This window comes from Neolamprologus multifasciatus, chromosome 3 (genome assembly GCF_963576455.1).
Source record: "Neolamprologus multifasciatus chromosome 3, fNeoMul1.2, whole genome shotgun sequence".
NCBI lineage: Eukaryota > Metazoa > Chordata > Actinopteri > Cichliformes > Cichlidae > Neolamprologus > Neolamprologus multifasciatus.
In genome coordinates, this window is record NC_140441.1 from 34,044,861 (window position 1) to 34,059,546 (window position 14,686).

The 14,686-nt window shown below is 38.1% G+C and overlaps 1 long non-coding RNA gene across 3 annotated transcripts; it reads right to left on the bottom strand.

The window, feature by feature from the left end:
• Nucleotides 1–982: 982 nt before the first annotated feature.
• Nucleotides 983–13,309, bottom strand: LOC146522703 (uncharacterized). 3 transcript variants are annotated; one of them, XR_014873006.1, is made up of 3 exons: nucleotides 5,678–8,141; nucleotides 5,330–5,468; nucleotides 983–4,983 (listed from the first exon to the last, which is right to left on the bottom strand). It is a non-coding gene; the product is annotated as an uncharacterized LOC146522703 (long non-coding RNA). The 3 variants fall into 3 exon arrangements; XR_014873007.1 differs by lacking the exon at nucleotides 5,330–5,468 and having other exon boundaries at nucleotides 5,678–6,747; nucleotides 7,614–8,055; XR_014873005.1 differs by lacking the exon at nucleotides 5,330–5,468 and having other exon boundaries at nucleotides 5,678–13,309.
• Between the last annotated feature and the right edge of the window lie 1,377 nt (nucleotides 13,310–14,686).

The following is a 14,686-nucleotide window of genomic DNA, read 5'->3' on the forward strand; positions in this document are numbered from 1 at the left end:
AAAAGCATGTGACTCTACTTAGAGTAAAATTAACTCTAAGACTACTAACACCAAAACATTTAACACTTTTGAATTTGCAGTGTACTCAGAGCCCTTAAACTCATAGGCCTCTGGTAGAAGAACACATATAAATCTGTGAAAGTCCAGAGGTAAAACTATTAGTCTGAGTATTTTAACATGCATTTATGGAGCTTCATCAAAACACAATTACAAAATTGTATTCAACTATTGCTGTATTTTATCCCCCAATCATTATGTCCTAACAAGCCCACCATTTTTCTCCACTAAGGTTACTTTCTCATGTTATCCTAAGAAGGAAAATGGAATACGGATATGTGGTAATGACCAAAAAAGCCTAGACTATAAAGGCACAATATAAATACCAGCACATTAGATTACATAATACACACTCACATTTCTTACCCTGCAGAATAGCAAGTTAGAGCACTATGAATATATTCAATGAAAATATTTCGCAAGAAACAGCAACTTGGCATTAAATGATTCCCAACATTGCTTTGTTAATTTAATATGCAATTACAACTAGTAGACCAATATTTTTGTTTCCACCCTTTTCTGGTACCAGTTGTCGAAATAGATTACATCCCGTCAATGCTGTCAATAAATGCATAAAAGAAGTACCTGGAGACAGACCAGTATAATGATCTGTACTAGATGAATGTATAGTTATAAAAGTCCTCATACTGTCATCATGGTGTGAATATGTTTTACACATCATGTTTGTCTTGAGCTATAACAAGACTTTGAGGAACATTAGAAAATTTATTCCATTGTCAAATCAACGTTTCAGCTTCACTCAAAAACTGAGACCATCAAACAGCCACAGACGCTTCTACAATAATAATAATAATAATAATAATAATAATAATAATAAGGGAACAGATTGTTTCTTTGCATGCCTTACTTTCCTCGTGCTCTGCAGCCAGTTGTAATTGTCTCCAACAACCACTAGAGGCCACTATTACATTTAAGCCCTTGTCACGCAAGTTCACACAACATAAGAAGAATAAGCCTTTTAGCATCAGGTAAATGTATTTGTAGTTTGCATAAGAAGATTTAGAATCCTGAGAATCTGCAATTTTGAAGTACCTCGGGTTGGGAAGCTAACTTCTGGTTAGCCCCAGTGTGTACCTAACTAGCAGATTGGTGGGCCAGATATGAAAAGCTACATCTAATTACAGAATTTCGATTATCCTTACATTACATAAATGGCTCCTACAGTAATATTTAGTTGTGGTGCTCAAGTATGAAAAATAAAAATAATAAAAACAGAAACGTCTGCCTCAGCTGACATGGCTGCTGCTAAGGAATCTTCCGAAGCTTCAGTCACTGATGACTTTACCACAGGCTTCTACACCGTTCAGGAAGAGATTTCTATGTCATGTAGTGCAGACTGTGTTTAAGAAATGCACATGTGACACTTTACAATCAGTTTTTACAACAATCAGGATTCAGGTTAAGTAATGAGGTTTAAAATCGGGTTATTTATAATCAAATTATGTTCAGTGATAAATAAGTGAATTTACTTCAGCAGTTTTATGATTTATAAAATAGTATGCGATGAACCCATGATTATAACCAGTGTTGGGAAGGTTACTTTTAAAATGTATTCATGCCCCAAAATGTATTCTGTAACGTATTCCGTTACGTTACTCTATGAGAGTAACGTATTCTGAATACTTTGGATTACTTAATATATTATCATGCTGTTTACAACTACATGAATGTACTATTGCTGTGATTTATTACTGTTACTGAAGGTCCGCGGCTCCGAACCGTAGTAAAGGGACCTCTGGCTAATACGGTGGGTTCTGTGTCGGGCTCGTAGCCGAAAAATAGCTTTACTTTGTTGTCTGGGTCAACTTTGCTTGCGAGAGACAGAGAGAGGCGTTGAAAGGCTGCTCCAATGGAACTTATTGGAGGAAAACACGAACACGGTGTACAGTCGAGTCTTAATAGCTTACTTACAACTGGGCTCGTCAGGCACTCTTCTTGGCTGCAGTGGTTATTATTATATTTACATGTTTCCAGCTCCCGTTTTTAATCGATGACAGCTCGTACTTTTCCTTTTTCTCCCTCCCTCGCTCACAGACACATAACGTGTATGGCAGTCCATTCTCCCTGCAGCACGGACTACACTGCCTATGATGCTACATTCTTTAGAGCTATACCTGTAGCATTCTGCCTGTTAGCTTAGCACAACAACAACAAAAAGTCGCTCTTTCACCCAGGAAACACGCAGAGAGAGAGCGTCACCCTGTAACCATGGGACCGCCTGGAACAACAGAACGTAGCTGTCAAACAAAACCCAAACAGTCCTGACCCGCGACAATATGAAACAGGGAAGTACCGCCGTGTAATCCATTTATTTCAACAAAGTAACTGTATTCTAAATACCACCTTTTTAAACTGTAACTGTAACGGAATACAGTTACTCATATTTTGTATTTTAAATACGTAACGGCGGTACATGTATTCCGTTACTCCCCAACACTGATTATAACCATATACAGTGTATTCAATGGACTCAGTGAAAGGTGAGAAAACAAAGCCACTCTGAGATGTGTCTGTTTAAAGAGAGCATCTGCTGCTTCCTTCAATCAGTTTGGAACCAGAATGAAAGATGTGCTGCTGAAAAATGTCTGTTCACTTCGGATCTGAAGTTAAGTGATTCTTAATGCTTGAGACAAAAGCAGATGGACAGGAAGGTTTAAAGACACAAAATGCAGATGTAAATCAGACATGATAGACATCAGATGTGTGTTTTTCTTTTTTATGTTTATCAAAATTGTGAATTTGGAAAAACCACTGAGACATGTAACACTTGGAGCTTTAAACTACACACAGTGTTGTGTGTTGGTGGGAAGGTTGTAATCTGGGATGGTTCAGAAGAGCTCAGATATCATCTTCATAAGATACACACACAAACATATTTTAGATGATATGAACATAAAAATATTGGTGAAAAACATCTAATGCACTAATGATTGTTTTTAAAAAACAAACTGCAAAAAACTTAATGTGTTTAAATGTTTATTGAATAAAGCAGAAGCATGAATATACAAAATTAGCATGAAGCTGTATGCTTAACATCCTTTCATTTTTTCTCTTCAACATTAATAAATTCCTTATTTGTTACCAAATTTAATTTAAAAGAAGTCAGTTAATATTATTTACTATGCAAAACTGTTTTAAAATACAATTTTGTTGCAAATCTTTTGATTTTTTTCTTTGTTCTAATTAAATAATTTTTGTTGGCATCTATGCAGGAAAAAGCACCAATGTCTTATTTTATTTATTTACATACCTAACCTAAAAAAAGACTTAAAATATCAATACTATACTAATACTGCTCTCAGAGTCTGTCCACTTTGCATGCAGCCACACACCGTCTCTACATCCCAACAAAGTTAGTGACAGATCACCTTTTTTGTCAATGAGACTCGGGTCACTCAAAAAGAGAAACCCAAACAGCAGGTTCAACAAAGCCAGACTTTCTTTTTGTTATTTTGCTTAACAAAATCGAAATTCCTGGTCAGAGACAAATATATATATATATATATATATATAAATATATAATATATCCATCCATTTGCTTCCGCTTATCCTTTTCAGGGTCACGGGGGGCGCTGGAGCCTATTCCAGCTGTCATAGGGCGAGAGGCGGGGTACACCCTGGACAGGTCGCCAGTCTGTCGCAGGGCCAACACACAGGGACAGACAACCAATCCCACTCACATTCACTCCCGCATTCACACCTATGGGCAATTTAGATTTTTCAATTAACCTATCCCCACCAACTGCATGTCTTTGGACTGTGGGAGGAAGCTGGAGTACTCGGAGAGAACCCACGCAAACAAACAAAGTGAGAGAGGATCCTATTGGTTAATCTTATTAACCAATAAGATGTTAATGGTTACTGGTTATTTCTCCAGTGGTGTTGTTTATGTCTAATATGAGAACTCTGAAACTTTAAAGTGGCCACTCTTAAACATCAGTGCATTCAGATATGACACTGCCCCATATCTAATGAGGAGATTTAAAATTTTAAACATTAAATCAACTTTACTGATCTTGTATTCTGTGTATCTCAAATATATTAAAAAAATGTTTAAAAAACAGTTTCTTAAGGTCAACTATGGGTAAACACTGATTGGTCGACTCATTGATTGGTGTTCTTCAACACACCAATTTGTGTGCAAAGTGTCAACAGCAAAGTCTTTTGGCCATGTTGACCTTTGAAATAGTGGTGCACACAAACCTTCATAAAGTCTAAAGTGCTTCATATGGTTTGTAAACAGGAGATGATACAAACACACATAATGAGGGCTAATTAGTTAATGAGTTAATTAGCCACACATGTGCTAAATATGACAAGTCTAATAACAAACGACTGGGTGAAAAAATGTTTAAAGCTTTATAGCTGGAGTTAGCTTATCCTTCTGATGTTGTTCTCCATTTGTTGAAGTGAATTATTATTATTATTATTATTATTATTATTTTAAAAGGAGGTAGTAATAATTAAAAGACTGTCAAAAAGGCAAACATTGTTTTTAATGCATTACTTGGAGTTTAACCTTTTGTCTGGAAAGACTTCTGTGAAAATGGTGAGGTATAAGAACTGGACTTTGAAATGTAAAGAGATTCGGGGCTCAAGACTTTTACATAGTATTGTAGAAGAGTGGGGTGTGGTGTAAATGTGCACTGCTCTGTGGCACAGCTCTGAGGCATTTGAAAAATATTGGCAGCAGTCTCATTACAGTCAGAGGTGACCTGAGGAGTGATCTGTAATGGGCTGCTACTTCACATTAATACAAATAATATTATTTACAAAATGTCACAGACAGGTAACGCAGTGACAGCGCTATAATCACCACTGCAAACAAAGCCAGAGCTGTGAGGAGGCCGATCCTCTTAGAGTTCGCTGGTTTTGATGTCACTTCCACAGGTTTGTTAAACGTTGCTGCAAGAAAATTGCAGAAATTGAACAAGCATGAGTTAAGGGATCATTGCTTCAAGAAAACTTAGTGACTAATTAACAAAGTTAGGTGCTTAAGACTTAAGAGATTAAGACTAAGATCAAGCATGAATTTTAGTTTAACACACTTCATTAGTAACAGCTCTTAAATAGTCAGACCAGACTATCTGGTAGCAAAAGTCACTTCATGACTCTTTTTCCCCCATTCTGATCCTCAGTCTGAACTTCAACAGGTCGTCTTGATCTTGTCTACATGCCTAAATGCACCGAGTTGCTACCATGTGATCAGCTGATTAGATATTTGAATCAATAAGCAGTTAAACGGGCGTACCTAATAAAGTGGATGTGAGTGTACATGCTAGTTCACAGCCTGTGGTACTTTATATCATGGCCACTGGTTCAGGATGGACATGACTGGATGACATAACCAGTGAAGAAAAATCGATGTGTGTGAGACACAGAGAGGGTACCTAATGGTAAAAGAGTGCATGGTTGTGATAATATTGATAATACTGATGCTGATTTTTTTCTGGTGACTGACCATGATGTAGCTGTAAAAATCTACATGAATGTATAGAAACACACTGAGTACAGTCCTTTAATTATCCAAGTCTAAATATTTGATACTACTCAGTTATTGTTATGGAAACCAGCAAAAGAGTCAGTGATGTCATCTTACCTGTAACACTGAGGTCACATGTTTTGGAACTAACTTCTTCGTTAAGGACAACGATGCAGTGATACGTCCCCGTGTCATTGAGCCTGAGATCAGTTAAGACACATTCAAGTCGTCCTTTCCTGGCGAGCTGTGGATCACACTGCAGTCGTCCTCTGTAGTGCTCATCTGGATACACCTCAGTGTCAGTCTCACTGTTATAGAAGAAAACCCTTGTCTTCCTTTTCACATTCATTAGGTTTATTTCTAGGAGGTCAGGAGGCCTGTTGGTGTCGAAATGGAGCAGCCATGTTATTGTGATGTTACTTTTTTCCTCAGCTTGGTAGACCTCCTGTTCTACACTCATAGTGAAGTTACTTTGACCTGCAGGAGGAAACGCACACAATATATTAGGAACTATATTAAAAGGCAGAATCAGCTCATGAAACTCAGTAAGCATACTGACAATCTCAGGAGTCAGGCTTCTCTTTCTGACTGTCTTTTATGAGGAGAAGCTAATCAAAAGAAAGTTATAGAACAGAGATAAAACCTATTGTTTGAGACGGAGCAATGAGCTGACAGCAGAGCTCTATTTGTTAGTTTCCACGTACACAAGTGTGTGACGGTCTGCTTTGCTTAGTTTTCATTACGGGGTGAATGTGAGGCCCAGTGTGGACTCGAGGTCTCCATCAGGGAAAGAAGAATATATTTTCTGTAATTCAGAAACAATTTCTCTGATTTTTGAAGTATCAAACATTTTAAATCATGTGATTTCAAACAAAAATCAGAGTCTTATTGAAAAAAGTGTAAAAGTATTAGATTCACATTAATCAAACTAAGAATCAATATCAGCACCAAGTTGACTGAAGCAGGTCTCTGGACTTAGACTGTGATATCAAGCAGCAGATTTGTGACTTATTGCTGCTTTAAATCCTTCTTTTTAACTTCAGAAACAGGAAGTTTACAAACTAATGCTTCATCAGCTGAACACAGCAGCTACTCACCCACTGCAGCACAGAAGAGATTCATAGTTAATACTGAGAGGAGGAGAGCTCTGCAGCTCCACATTCTTCATTGTACCCTAAACAGTAAAACTAAGAACAGCATTATTTACAACAGATTCAGTTCATTCATATCACAGCTGAAGTAGACTGAAGATAAACACTGCAGATGGGATTTCTTATCAGATGACTTCATTGTTATTCTCTCACAAACACATGTTTTGTCCTTGGAAGAAACACATTAATAACTGGAGAGAGCAAAATCTACTTTTTTAAGTTCCAGTTTTATTTTGGATGAGACTTGTTTCCCTTCATACTATTTTCAGATTTCTTGTTCAATAAATCCAAGGATTTAAAGTAATGCTCCGGATGCAAGGATTTCAAACACCATTTTGTCATATCGAAGGTTTTGCACTCACGATAGATTCACTTCAAAAACTCTTTGATCTCTAACATGGATTTTATGATTGCACAGACTTAATCGATGTATTCATGTTTTTATGCAGCTGAAAATGCTGAAAACAAATGATTCTGAATCCCCAAATTTGATTCAGTTCATCTGGACATAACGTTTTGAGCGGGAAAAACGTTTCGTCACTCATCCAAGTGACTTCTTCAGTCTCAGCCGACTGAAGGTTTCCCAACTTTATCAACAATACATTTGCACAATGACAGAAACGAGCCCACTAAATGAACAATGGGCTGTGATGTTGGTTCCTTGATATACAAATTGTCATGATTATTGATCAACAACCATTGATTCAAATGACTCTGAAGAAACATATCTAACGTATTTCTGATCTGAAGAGGAATGCAGACTCATACTTTAGGCGATTATAAATCTAAAGTACAGTTCACCTATTTAAAGCATACAAATGTCACAGGAACCTTATGGAACACTTGTTATATACTTTTATAAAACTGTCAAAGCATGCAGGCCTCTGTGGACATTTACTTACTGCAGAGTCCTGTGTCGGACGCAGAAGGAGCAGATAGTCACCGAAAAAGAACAAAATTGTCCAAATATCTGAGGCCAATTAAAATTAACACATTAAAATTATAAAAAGTTCAACTCTCTCATGGCTCCAAAGAAAGAAAGAAAGAAATGGCAACATTTCTCCTTGAACAATAATGGCACACCTTGCTGCTTTATCCGCCCCCTCATGTAGGCAAACCCAGACATGCACAAGGAGCTCATAGCTGAGAGATAATAACGCTCAGAGTTGTATATGAACAAAGATGGTTAGTCTGTGTGGGTGGATGTGAGAGCGCTGAGTCACTGTTGAGATACTCCGGTTTTCACTTCATTATTTAAGCTTTAAGTGCTACTTTTAGAATATTTCATCTCCACATCAGCTCTCTGTTTTGATACACTGCTACAGACTCAGCAGACTGAGGGACAGTACATTAAAATCGCTTTGACCTTTTACCTCTACTGCTAAAAAGCTCCTAAATAAACACATTGATAGACTTCATTTTCACACAGTCTGGGTCAAATATATGAAATAAATACACTCACATAATGTATATATAAAGCAGCCAGTTAATTTCAGAGCAGGATCCATCAGAGAAAACAACATTAATCAAATTAAAGTGTCTCAATTAAATGTCTACACTAACTCGTGCATTATTCAGTGTAACATTTTATGATACTGGAAAAACATTTACACTGCACAATTATTATAAAATATTTTGAAAGTTGATTTGAAAATGAGCAATAATTTGTCCTACCACAGCCATAACCAGTCATGAGGTCACTGAGTCGGCTTTTTGGCTTGAAAGGACTCGAATGGAGTTCTATAAAATTATGGCCCCACAGTGCCCCGACTGGGTTGTGTATAGAGGGGTTGGTGGATGTGGGACTCATGAGGAGCTACTGAGTAAGTATCCTTTCCCTTTGCACTATTGTAATTCCAAGTGAAGGAATAATTTCCATCTCCCATAGTTCTCTATACAAAATCTTTGTTTGTTTATTAAGGTATATCTGGTCCTGATTGAGTTGTATCTTGTATCAAAAGTGTGGTCTTTTCCACTGGTCACTGAAACACAGGAGCTACACCTTAAATCTGACATATTAAGAGAAAAAAATATCAACTTTGGTTACAGCCCAGTTTTTTTTTTTTACTCTGTTCAAACTAAATAAAAATTATCAAACTCTGAAGTCGAGGTCTCCATGCTGCTGCTCTGCTGGCCAAACTATATCACTTAACTTGTTTCTTACTCTCAACCTACTGATAAGACAGTGATGCTCAGTTCATCGATATACAAGGAAGGTTCTGAGAGGTAAGCTTTCTCTCTCTCCCTGCATCCTGTTATTGGGGTTGTCCAAAAGGCTGCTTTTCTCTGTTCACCCAGCATGACCTCTGACCTTTCTGTGTCTTTCACCATCTTCATGCACTGAAACAAAAGTTATTTTACAAACTGTTCATAATATAGACTGTTTGCATAGTCAGCACAAAAAAAGGTTGAGACATATAAAGAAAAAAGAGTTCCTTCATTGTTGCCATTGTTGTGGGTTTTTTCTTTTAGGATTTGGGGTCAACTGACCCAGCTCTAACTATGTGCTTCAGCAAATAGAAGGGTCCTGACAGCTGAAGGCTCTACCTCCCATTCTACTTTTAAATACTCTTGGAACCACAAGTAAACCTGCAGTCTGGGAGGTAAAGACTTAAACATTACTTTCACCACTATGTAGAATAGAATAGAATAGAATAGAATAGAATAGAATAGAATAGAATAGAATTGTCGATAAGGTCTTTGTGCTGAATATACAACCCCTCCAGCCACAAAAATTTGGACTTTCTCATCTTTTGAAAGGGTTAGGGAACTGTTGAGCCAGCAGACATGTACATCAATCAGTGCGTATGAGAGCAGACAGATGAAAAATCATGATCAGCAACATAGAAATAATGTTCAGTTCATGTAGAAAACACAAATAGTAAGACTAGAGGTTGTGACTTTCATGAAGTGCACAATACCTCACCACAGAAACCCAGTCTAAGTGGGAACAGTTCATGTCAGATACAGTCCTGTGGATATGTTCCTTAGCAGTGCTGCAGAGTAATCTGATAACTACACAAAACCCTACCCATTGAACAGGAATAAAGGAAGGAATGCTGTGTAGATTCCAGGTGAACACTGCGTAGGCACAAGTCATGTCAGGACAGCCTCCAGCTTTCATTCTCACAAGCTGTTTATTTGCATTCTCTCAGATTGTTTTAGGTTTAATATTGCTCTGAAAATAAAAAAAATCTAAACCCTGGTTACAGCCTATTTTACTCTGTTCAAATTTACTAAGAATCAAATTCCAAATATGAGCCCACAACCAGTTCATATTTAGTTACTAAGAGTACTTTGTTAAGGACAGAAAGAAAATATAAAAAGTTCTGTATTGTGTAATTTTTAAAGATACAACTCCCACATGCACTTCTTGTCTCAGCTTGTAACTGTTCCCACAAACATCTAGGATCATTTTCTGAGGCAGATGGCCGGGCACAGTAGGCTACTGTATTTTCATGTCTGGTCTCAGATGTGTTTGTTCTTGTTTCCTCATTCACAGAGCAGAGAGCTTTCAAAGAGGGTCATACGTTTAAACTGGCATGTTTAAGCTTGCATTGTGCTTTTTTTCAATTTCTAGCTAACTTGTGTGAGTTGTGCTGTCTCTCTTCTTGTGACATGAATGTAAAAGGATTACTATCACAAGAAATCTGCCCAGTGTGTTTTTAATATATTTTTTTCTGTTTTCTACAGAAAAGAACTTATGGTTGACTTGTGCTGTTAAGCTCACGTCATATCAACAAAGAGTGGTGATGACGTGATGAGAACTCATGGGCCAAGAAGCCCCAGTTTGTTCACAAACAATAGCAAAGACCAAGAAGCCGAGAAAACCAGTGTGCTATATTAGAAACATGCATATAGGTCTGCACCAGTGTCCAAAGCCCCCACAGAGATCTAGTATAAGGCCAAGCCATCACCCCAGCCCCCGCCCTGCAGACCCAGCACCCAGATGAGCCTCCACCCCACTGTAGCCAGCAGGAGCAAGAGGGGGGTCCAGAAGATCCACCCAGGGAATCCCCAGAGGGGCAGAAAGCAACCAGAAAGAGGTGGAGAAACACCTTCCATCAAGGTGTAAGCCTGCGCAGACCTGAGCAACACAGCACGTGGGACTACCCAGCAGGCTACCCCAGGCCAGGGAGAGCACCCCCAGCCCTTGAGATGGGTAGAGGGCAGGCAGGAGTGCCAACATGCTGCAGTTGACTTTGGTTACTGTTGGCAGGCATGCATAAGATGTGAGCTGTATCATGCCAGTGGGACATTCCTGAACACCTCACCCAGGAGGCATCCTAATCAGAGGCCCAAATAACTCAACTGGATCCTTTCAATATGGAGGAGCAGTGGCTCTACTCTGAGCCCCTCCCAAATGATTCAACTCCTCACACTATCTATATGGAAGAGGGCAGACACCCTTTGGTCTGCCTTCTTAAAGATGGGAGCTACCACCGCAGATCTCCACACTATGTTGCAGAAAGGTGCCAACCAATACAGCAACATCCAGATTCAACACAACAAAGTAATAATACATCAATTAATTAATCATCAGAGTACCTGATTTCATGTTTTGGTAGACATAATCACTGCTGCAGATACTGACTCTGGATTTAAGAAAGGAAATGTAAGAAAGAACTAACAATGATTTAGACTCTGAATACCCAGACAGCTTCACCTGGTCTCACCTGTTTGTTTAAACATCACGGATCATCGGGCAGTCTATCACTGATTAATAAAGATGATGGTGATGACGTCAAAATAGTTTGTTTTAAAATGAAAACAAACTGTACACCTCAAGTTCATGTCCTCAGTTTCATTTCTGAGGATTTAAAATTCAAATTTTACATTTAAACACAAATTCTGCTTTTTACACAGTTTCTGGATCCAAAAACACTTTCTTAGACTGAGTTGATCCAAATGTACCTTCTAAAACTAAATAGCTGATGGAGACTCTGACACTGGTACCAACTAAAATGAAGCTCATCAAAGTTGTTGTCAGATCTTTGTAAATGGCATTTTTCAACTCATAATCAGGAAAAACACTCTGACCTGTAGGTCAAACTGTCAATCTCATCAAAAGAAAGCAGTTCTTCTTCTATTCAGCTTGCGTTGCCTTCTTTTCACTTCAGCATATTAGGCTGTGGAACTCTCTACCCCCTGATATAGGAAACATTGCTTTTCTCTCCCAGTTTAAATCCCAACTCAAAACCCATCTGTTCATATCTCCATATTCACTGTGAACCCACTGTTTGTTTATTTTATGTTGTGCTTTTTATTTATTTTTATTGTTCTTTATTTTGTCATTGTTCTATTATGCATTTTATTCTATTGTTAAGTGTCTTTAGGTGTCTTGAAAGGTGCTTCTAAATAAAATGTATTATTAAAATTATTAATTATGTTGCTGTATCATCGCCACCACCACTATCATCATCATCACCATCATCACCATCTTCATCATACACATCACATGAACTGGAGATTTCCAACTGCTGTGTTTGTCTTCATTTCAAAAGAGTGCCCCCTCTTGGCAGGGCCACAAAACAACAACAACATTGAATACTACTTAAACCAGAAACAACCAGTGCAAAGACATGAACAGTGGGTCACATACCCCAGACCTTGACATAATTTAAAATTAATAAACTGAAGTTTTCAAGTTCAGAGTAAAATACAAATAATTATAAGCTTACAATAAATTGTGAGTAAAAAAGATAATTAGATTATTTCCAGAAATTCTGAAGTTTGATAACACATCCAAAGCTTTCAAATTACATGAAAACATTTCCCATTTGCTTCTTACAGCAAAATTTAACACCACATTGATTTAATATAGCTGAGGTGATGACACTGAAAACATTCTGCAGTTTGTTTGTTTTTTCACTTGCAGTAGAGAAGAGAAGGAAACTTGTCTTTCTGACACTCAGTGAGATATCTTTAAACTGACACATGGGAATGAACCACGTACATCAACAGGTCGGACAGTTTGGTCGATCTGAGAAAAGATTGTGTGTGCAACAGGCAGTAACAGCACTTGGTGCCTGCTTACTAGTGATGGGCAAAGCGAGGCTTCGTGAAACACTGAAGCATTTGTGCAGGAATTATATTGAAGTGTCAAAACAATCTGAAACCATCTCCACAGTGACACCTGCTGGCCTCTGGCTATGAATACATCTTGATGACACTTTTCTGTGATACAATGACAAAGACAAGTCCTGCACAACTCCAAACAAAACTACTTTTTATACCAGACTGTCAGTAATCATGATCATCGCATGATTTGGGGAAATTCTCACACAAGCAAGAAAAGAAAAACACTGAGTCTGTTAAAGACCACAAGCTGTGACTGTAATGATCAGTGTGCCAAAACAAAATTTGCCCCCTGCTCAAATTTGTGTTGCTCACAATAAATAACTTTATGAAAAAAATAAATAAAGAGAAAAGACCGCTGTGTTTACTGTAATAACCACACAGGTTTGCAGCTGATTTTGGGCTCAGTCGGATTCATTTTTTTTACTCCCAGCCTCAAAATTTGGATGTGTTTGGCTGACTTTAAGTTTTCATCAGGTTTGTTCTACACACTGTCAAACTAAACTAGAAGCTGGCACAGCAATAGGTTTTAGTTTTTATTAATTTTAAATATATCTATATATAAACAAAAAACAATTTGATCAAATGTAATCTTTATAAAAAGTTTAAGCTTCTTGTTTTAATTCTGACCAATGATAACATTTAAATCATCCTCTGCTGAGCAACCTTTGAACTATGAATGGACTTTCTTTAACTTTCCACTGCTGTGGAGTTTGTATCCTGTAACACTGACATGATGTTTTACTGAGTCTGGAGTTTGGGTCATAGTGAACCTGCTGCCTGTTGTTTATGAGCTATTTACACCTGAAGCATCAGTGAGAATAAAAAAGGGAAAAGAAAAAACTTATCACAACCTGGATGAACATTTCTTTTGACAGTATAACTGTCCGAAAGTCTCCTTCTTTGTATTTCAGTCGCATAGTTATAACTGCACTGGTAATGTCTGCCGATAAGTTCCACTTTGTTCTTACTGTTTGCTGCGGTGATGACGTCACATGCTTTTACGGGGAGCAATAGGCATGTTTTAGTGCGGGGGAATAGCGATCTCCAGCTGTGCGCGTTCCTGCGCAAATGTGAGTCAAAATCCCTCCAGTTCTACGAGTCCATTTCCACTCATAGCACGGGTTGTACTTGTTGACGATAATTACAGGGGGTTTATGCTAGGAGATTGGGTTGGGTTGGGTTATTTAGCCACTAGAGGGCACTGAAGACCATGTAATTGTCGACTTTTCCTAATTTTGGGGCATTAGGTCTTTTCTGTTGCCTGAGATATGCAGGTATTCTTGTTTCCTGCCTGTTCAAATGGGATTGTGGGACTTTCTTGTGTCAGAGCATTCACCTCTGAGCATTATTTGTGTTACAGTTCATTATATTGGTGTGATGTTGGGAAGTGATGATTGTTATATTTACATGTGATAATTGTTTCTCCTTGTTTCTTGTTATTCAGAACCACACGTCTGTCCGCCCCTCCCACACTTGTTAAGTATGCCTACTGCTGTACTGTTGAGCTGCTGTTAACTTCCATTAAAGTATATCCGGACATCACTCTCTGTGCCCCACTCTCTGACTGGAGTTTAAGTAGTGAGGGAGCTATCATCCCAGCATCCCAGAGATAACTCTCTAACAATAACTATTTTCTTTATGGTGGTGCAGTATTAGAGCAGCAGGTTACAGAAATGTTAATGGCACCTGATGCTGCAAATCACATTTTCTTTTGAAAGTAGAAAAACTACAAAACAGAGGAACTCTGAGCTAAAAACTCCTCGAGGTTTACTTCCTCCTTGAGTTTTTTTTTTTTATTGAGACTTTTCAGGAGTTCACAGCTCAGTGTGCCGCTCTCTCTCTCTCTCTCTCTCTCTCTCTCTCTCTGCTGATATGAGTGAAAGGAGCTCGCTCA